The sequence below is a fragment of the Phaethon lepturus genome, unplaced genomic scaffold (assembly GCF_000687285.1).
Source record: "Phaethon lepturus isolate BGI_N335 unplaced genomic scaffold, ASM68728v1 scaffold15835, whole genome shotgun sequence".
In the NCBI taxonomy this organism is placed as follows: Eukaryota; Metazoa; Chordata; class Aves; order Phaethontiformes; family Phaethontidae; genus Phaethon; species Phaethon lepturus.
In genome coordinates, this window is record NW_010539987.1 from 3877 (window position 1) to 10734 (window position 6858).

Genomic DNA, 6858 nt, shown 5'->3' on the forward strand with positions numbered 1-6858 from the left:
GGAGGCCGCCGGGTCGTCAGCAGCGCGGGGGGCGCTGCCATTGAGCCCAGACAAGCAAGACCGCTGGGGCTGGAGGGGCTCCCTGCTGCCGGAGGAGATGTGCTGGGCTGCAGGACTCTTTCATCAGCTTACAAGACAAAAACCTTGTGTACGAACAGGCATGTGCCCTTGTCAAGTAGCCTCACACCTTCCACAAAACCCTTTCTTTGGGAGCAAAGGGAGTGGAGCCAGACCAGTTTCCTGAATAGAACTATGGGGACCGGACCAAGTGCTGAGGAGCCCTCCCTGCTGCTCACCACACCAGCGGGGCTTTGGGTGCAGAAGGGCGGGGTGGGTGGGATCTGGCTGGATTTGACCTGGAAAATACTGGTAACAACAGTCTGGAGGAATGTGCTTTATAAAAAAATTTGGTGATGTAACGGGGAGAAACAAGAGCCACAAGCACCAGCCCAGACAAAGGACGAGCATTGGAAGCCACCAGACCCAGGTCTCTGGCCCAGCGGGTTCCCGGGTGGCCTGAAGGGGGAGGCAAGCCGGAGCCCTGCCAGCTCTGCTCACCAGCTCCCAACTGTTAAAGAGCTTCTGGGATGCTCAGACCCAAAAACAAGCCAGATGCAACCAGCCAGCCCATAAATGCCAGCAGCCCTGGGGCAAAATCCAACTGCTGCCGAGGTCTCCCATTCATGCAGGGCAGCGGCGATCATCACAGCTCCTTCGGTTTACACCCGCACCAGAAGGTTGTGCTTGAAGGCACCACAGGATTATGGCTCCTTCTCCCTCCTCCTCCTCCGCTCCCTTTCCCCAGGAGCTGGAAGAGGAACCATTCGCACGTGCCAGCTTTGAAACAGCCTGTGGCAGAGCTACCTGTCCAGTCTACGCAGGGAGGAAGCAGTAGAAACGCGTTTCACGAAGAGCTGGCAGCTTTTCTAATCTGCTGTATTTTCCTGCTCTCGGGCTGTGCCCCCAGTTACTCACCTGTGGGACGGATACGGCAGCTCCTTCCCATGCAGAGCGTACAGCGTGGTGGGAAGAGCTCTCAGTTTCGTGGATAAGCATTTATAAGATCATCCTGCTGGAGCTTGTGCTTCACATACCTGTTTTATTTTTAATCTTCATTTCATAGAGCTCAGACAATTCTTTCAAGGTTCCTGTGAATGCTCTTTATCCCTTTTGCAGCTCATTCCAATTCCATGAATAAAACCCCTGGGTGGCCCTGGAAGAAGAGAAAAAGGATGACATTTGAAATGAAATAAAACTGAGAACAGAATATATTGTTAGAGAAAACTGACAACTCTAAGTCCAGCAAGCCATAAACAAGCATGTTTGTCCTCTGTAGATACCCAAACCCATTGTCGGGCAATAAAAAAAAAAATTAGATGAATGGGGTTATCTGCATTTCATAGGCAAAGGGATGGGGGTCCTAACGAGGGAAAGGGTTGAATTGCATATACATAGTGTACCTCACAGGGCAGGGGAATAACCTTGAGGCCGACTTGAGCACATAAATTATGACGTGAGCATCAGACCATATGAAAGTGCCCAGAAGCAGAGATCCTGAACTGCCCGACCCTAACAAGTGACAAAGCCCCACTTTCTCCTCTCTCCCGGTGGGGAAGGACCACGTCCACAGCAGGCTTTGGATCATTTCTTCTCTCCTCGCTCCACTCGCTCCTGTAGCGGGAAAGCCCTTTTCACCAGACTGCCAAGCGCTCATCGACCCACCTGCATCCTCATCACGCTCCCCCCGCTCCCCATCAGCATCCGTCCGCCTGGGGCCTCAACGGGCTTTGTGGGTCAACCAAGTCTCTCTGGGTCCAAGTTGCCAGACCCCCCTGGAGGCAAGGGAAGGATGCTTATTGCCCTTCTTGTCCAAGGCAAGGCTGAAATTGGGGTCGCTGCCCTCTTTAATGTAAAGCAAGAGGGTGTTTGCCCTCCCTGGGTGATGCTGTGGCGAGTCCTTCACTCCTGCCTTTCCCACCCATCCCGGAGGAAGAAGCACCGCCAGGAGCGAAGGAGACCCGGCTGCTTCGGCCCCGGCCCACGGCCAGCTCTGCAGCGTGGCAACACTCCCGCTTAGTGGCAGGAGCCGAGAATAAGCCTTCAGACCAGAAATAACTCGAATAAGGGACAAAAATGATCTCCTGGCTCAACAGGGGTCCAGCACGTAAATCCAGGTATTAATGCGGCCGCGTTCTCACTTCTCACCGCCTTCTGAAAAAAAAGATGCCTGACACCAAGAGGGGAGGAAAAAAGATGTTCTTCCTTGCAAGGGAAGGGTGCTGTGCATGCCCCTGAAGGCAGAGCAGGGATGGTTTTGCAGGAGAGATTTAAGCAGCAGCCCCGGTCCTGGAGGCAAAGCAGGCTTTTCACACCTTCCCTCCACCACCACAGCCCCCGAGCACCCAAGTGAGAGGGAGCCGAGGGGCAGGATAGGGCCCCGTGGCAGGGAGGGCTCCGGAGACCCGCAGCTGCAGCAATTATTAGGGAGAAATTAATCTGTAAAGAAAACTTCGCAGCAGTTTGAGAAAATATCAATTTTGTGTTTTTCTGCTTCTGTAGGGCCTGAGAAATGGCAGATTTAGACATTAACTGGGGCTGTTTTGGCTTAGTTCAAACCTCGATTTACACTAACCCTGGGAATAGATGAGTACATCAGCAGAATTGAATCTAAAGTTATTACTTCCCCCCTTGCTCCCCTTTGCCTTATCTAGTTCTTTTGGGCAACGGTGACACCGGTTTTGGCACCCATTACCTGCTGCGCAATTACAGATAACAGGCTTCATTTTTACCGGGCTGCAGATTCTAATTTGATAGTGGAGTTTTTAGACCAGCAGTCTGCCCGGACGGAGGCACGTGGCAGCACCGTCCTCAGCCGCTCGTGCCAGCACCGCTGCTGCGACAGCTCTGCACACACAGGATGGTAAAAACACTCTTCTTATGCGCCGAGCTTTGCGCTCGAGCTCCAGCGGCCGTAGCGAGGAGGGGAGCGGCGGAGCGGTGGTGACCATCAGCGCAAGCGCTGGAGCATCTTCCCCTCCGAAGCAAGACACTGCCCGGGGTCTTGGCCCGAAGCACAGCAGGGCCCTGGGCTCTCTCTCGCTGGATGGATCCAGGTGCTTTCGGCAGCTCGGGGCCACTGGCAGGACAGGACACAGTGGATTTGCACCCAAAAAAAAAAAAAAGAAGAGGAAAAAAAGAAATCACAGCTTAAGAGGCATCACTGCACAACAATGATGCAAGGCATCCCTTCCCCCGGGCTGGCTACCTCACTGGAAGCCAAAGCTTTAGGCGAGATTTCCAAAACCAAACAAGAAAAAACCCAAGGAGAATTCTGAATGCAATTTCTTTTTTTTTTTTTTTTTTGCCCTACAAGTTCTGTCTAGTATTTTGGAAAACAAACCAAAAAAAAAAAAACCACCCAAAACCACTAATGCATTTACCAGCACAACCCCTACAAAAGCGATGTTTGCCTTTCAGTAGTAGCTATCAGGTGAGTAGGTCGCACAGGAGCCAGGTGACGGTTTCGACCGGTGGCAAGGGGAGGGGAGCCTGCACTTGTCCCCAGGCCATCCTGCCGAGTCTTTTCACAGGGGTGGGCATTAACGCCCTGAAATTTCTCTTTTCTAATGTTTCCCAAATGGAAACATTCATTTCCTCACATTTCCTCCCTTCGGTTTCCACAGCAAAATATTTTTCCTTACCTTGTACCATATTTTAATCTTTTATTACTCCGTACTGGCGGAGATGAAGAATTGCTGTTTCCTCTCTCCAGAAACAGGGCGGGGGGTGGAATTTTAAGTTTCCAAAGCACAAATCGTTTCTTGTCCAGCTGCAGCCAGCTCTTAACACAAGTGGTCTCCATCTCACAAAAATCCAGGAGCTGCTCAGCTAACCCTCAAGCTAAAATTGTCCTTTTAATTTCCTAACCCTCCAAACCCACAGGTTAGAGTGTCAAAAAAAGCACATGGGAAATTTGACAGGGTTATTGCTTAGCAACTGCTCAATAAATACCATAAGCAGAGGCAGGAGAGGAGGCACTTTGCTGCTTTGAGTAATCCCCAGGGTCAAAGTATTTTTTGGCAAAGCACCAGCCCCGGGTGCCCACCCCAACCTCGGCATCCCCTTGCCCCCATCGCAGGGGGTTAACACAGCCTCCCTGCCTGCACCACGCTGCGATAAAGCTCATGAAACACTGACCAAGGTTGTAACCAACTCAAATTTAGCCGCCAGTGGGAAATCCTTCTCTTTCTGCCACGTGGAGGATGCCGGTGCCGCACAGCCCGGGTAAAGCCCACGCGGGGAGGCGGGAGGGGAGCAGGGATGGAGCAGCACACCTGCGCGTCCTCTGCGGAGCGGAGACGGCGCCCAAAGGGGAGCGTTTGGAAACGTTGGGGGCTGAGACACTCCCAGTGCGGCCAACAGGGACCACACCACTGCCAGACACCCTCCCTGCGCTTTCGTAGGAACATCAGGCAGCGACCGGTCATGCTAAAACTCAAACGGCCATGTCACCGCTAAATTATTCACCATTTTATGCTCTGCAGTTGGCTTTGCTCTACGCCATCGCATCAGTTACCAAGCGCTGCGTGTGAGAGAGGTCAGCGGGGCAAGTCTGGGTTGCGCCAGTCATGGCACCCAGGTGAGCCGCATCCCCCACCGCAGCTGGGGTGCTCGGCCGCGCCACCCCAGCCACAGCGGACAAAGCGTTTGCTTTACCAGGGCTGGTTTCATGGTGTGTGAGCCAGGGAACGGGGAGCATCACGTTGGTTGCCTTTTATTTCCTTTAGTTACAGGAAATGTCCGAAATGGGAAAGCATACTTTATCCAGTTTGCACCCCTCCGCGGCGGCGTGCAGGGACAGCGCTCCCCACCGCTCCCTTGCCGAAAAGCCCCACGAGCAACCTGCTGTTTGCACAAGCGCTTTAGCCGAATTACCTGTGAAAGCACGATAAAAAAAGCTGCGAAATCCCTCCAACCAGCAGGAACACGCCCAGCAGCCGAGAGCCCTCGGAGGGACACGTAGCAGCTCCCAGGCTGCGGAGCTGTGCAGGCTCAGCACCACCACTCCGCCCTGCCACGGCTCACCTGGGCACCACCCAGCTCCATCCTGAAGGAAGCCTGCCAGTAATGCCCTGCATGTCCTCTCTTTTTTTTTTTTTCCTCTTCTCTCCTTACCCCAGTATTTTTGCACTCCCTGCTTTTCCAGGGCTTGTCCCAGCTGGAAGCAACATCCCGCTTGCAGTCTGGCCACTGCCACGACCCAGGAGCTCCTGGTCTACTATTCCCCTCTCACCTCTGCTAAAAATTAATTCTTTTTCCATGTCTGGATCCAAATAAAGGGTCATCTGCTCTGTTGAGGAACGCAAAATACCAAAAGCAAATACAAAGTTTAAAATAAAGCAGTAACCAGCAAGCCAGGACAGGGGAGGGGATTCCTCTCCCACATGGCAGCGGCTCCTGGAACTCTTCAACCCCACTCGTTTGTTTAAAGCTAAATTAAATTTCCAGGTTTCTGTGAATGAGGGTTGTGAAGCCTGAAGGGGCTGTGTTACTGCGGAGGTTTCAAAGGGACAACCGTCCAGGCACAGACGGGGACACGGACCGAGAGGAGTCTCCAGCAAAACCCCTCCTGGAGGCTCCAGCTCCAGCCCAGGAACTCCACAGCCACCAGGAATTTCAACCTCTGTGAGGTTTTTACTGGAAATAAAAGCAGAACATCCAAATTCGCAGAAAAACAAAGCAAGTCAGGCCTTTTTTCCCCCACCTGCAGAGCAGTGCCTGTTCCCAAGCCCCAGGACAGCCAAGCCAGGCTGGTAACATCCACACCAGGAGGAGCCCCCTTCTCCAGGTACCAAGCTTATTTCCTTTTTACTTATTAACCATGCCAGGCCTTACTCATTTTCCTCAGTGTCTTCTGCCCCTCAATCTTTCTTAATGAGCACTCTGCAACGCAGGACACCCGGCGCTATCTGGATTTACAGCAGCAGAGCAGCAGTCAGTACTTCTCAGCCTCATAATCTTTTAATTTAGGGGCAGATCCCAAAGATCCACGCCAGGCTCACAAACTGCTTTCTTCCCCAGCAGACCCTGCCTGCTCCAGACTCCCAGCTCACATCTGCTCCAGGAAGGAAATGCAAGTCTGGGCTTGGTTTTGTAAAGTCACTTAGTGCAGGAACAGCTGAGCCCACTGAAGCCTGAGCAGAGGGATGATTTTATGACGGTTTCTCTTAAAATAACAAGAGTGTTGAAGCAGCTAAAGCCAGGCTTTCAGACAAGTGGTCCCAGCTCCCTTTCCAAAGCAAACATTGCAGCACCGAGAAACAGAAATAAAAATTACTTCATGGATTTACTTTGGCCCAGAGCTTGTAGAAATGAAAAATGAGCTGGGTTTCGAAAACTCCCTTGTTTCCCAGGATCCAAGGTTTTATTAACAAGTTTGTCAGCAAGGATTTTTTGACTCTACTTCCAATCTAAGCCACAACCTAAAAATGAGATTTATACAGCCCTGCTGTTTTTCCACCCTGCAAAGGGACCGCAGACAGTGACCCCGTTAAGGGGCACAGGGCTGAATGCACCCTCTCATTTGCCCCTTCGCTGCGCTGCCACCCAGCCAGAGGCTGATCTGCCACAATGGCTTTGGGGGCTTACAAAGGATGGCACAGCACAGCCCCAAACAGAGCTCACCTGAAGAGCTGTTCATGTGCTGGTCTAAGTGGTGAGTTGCTCTTTGGTTTTTCCAGCACCTTTCCAGTTGCAGACAGCCAATATGCCGCTACAATCACATCTCATCCTTGGCTATGTCAAGACGGGACACTGTACTACTGTTAGTGCACTGAAACAGCCACATGGGCGCAGCTT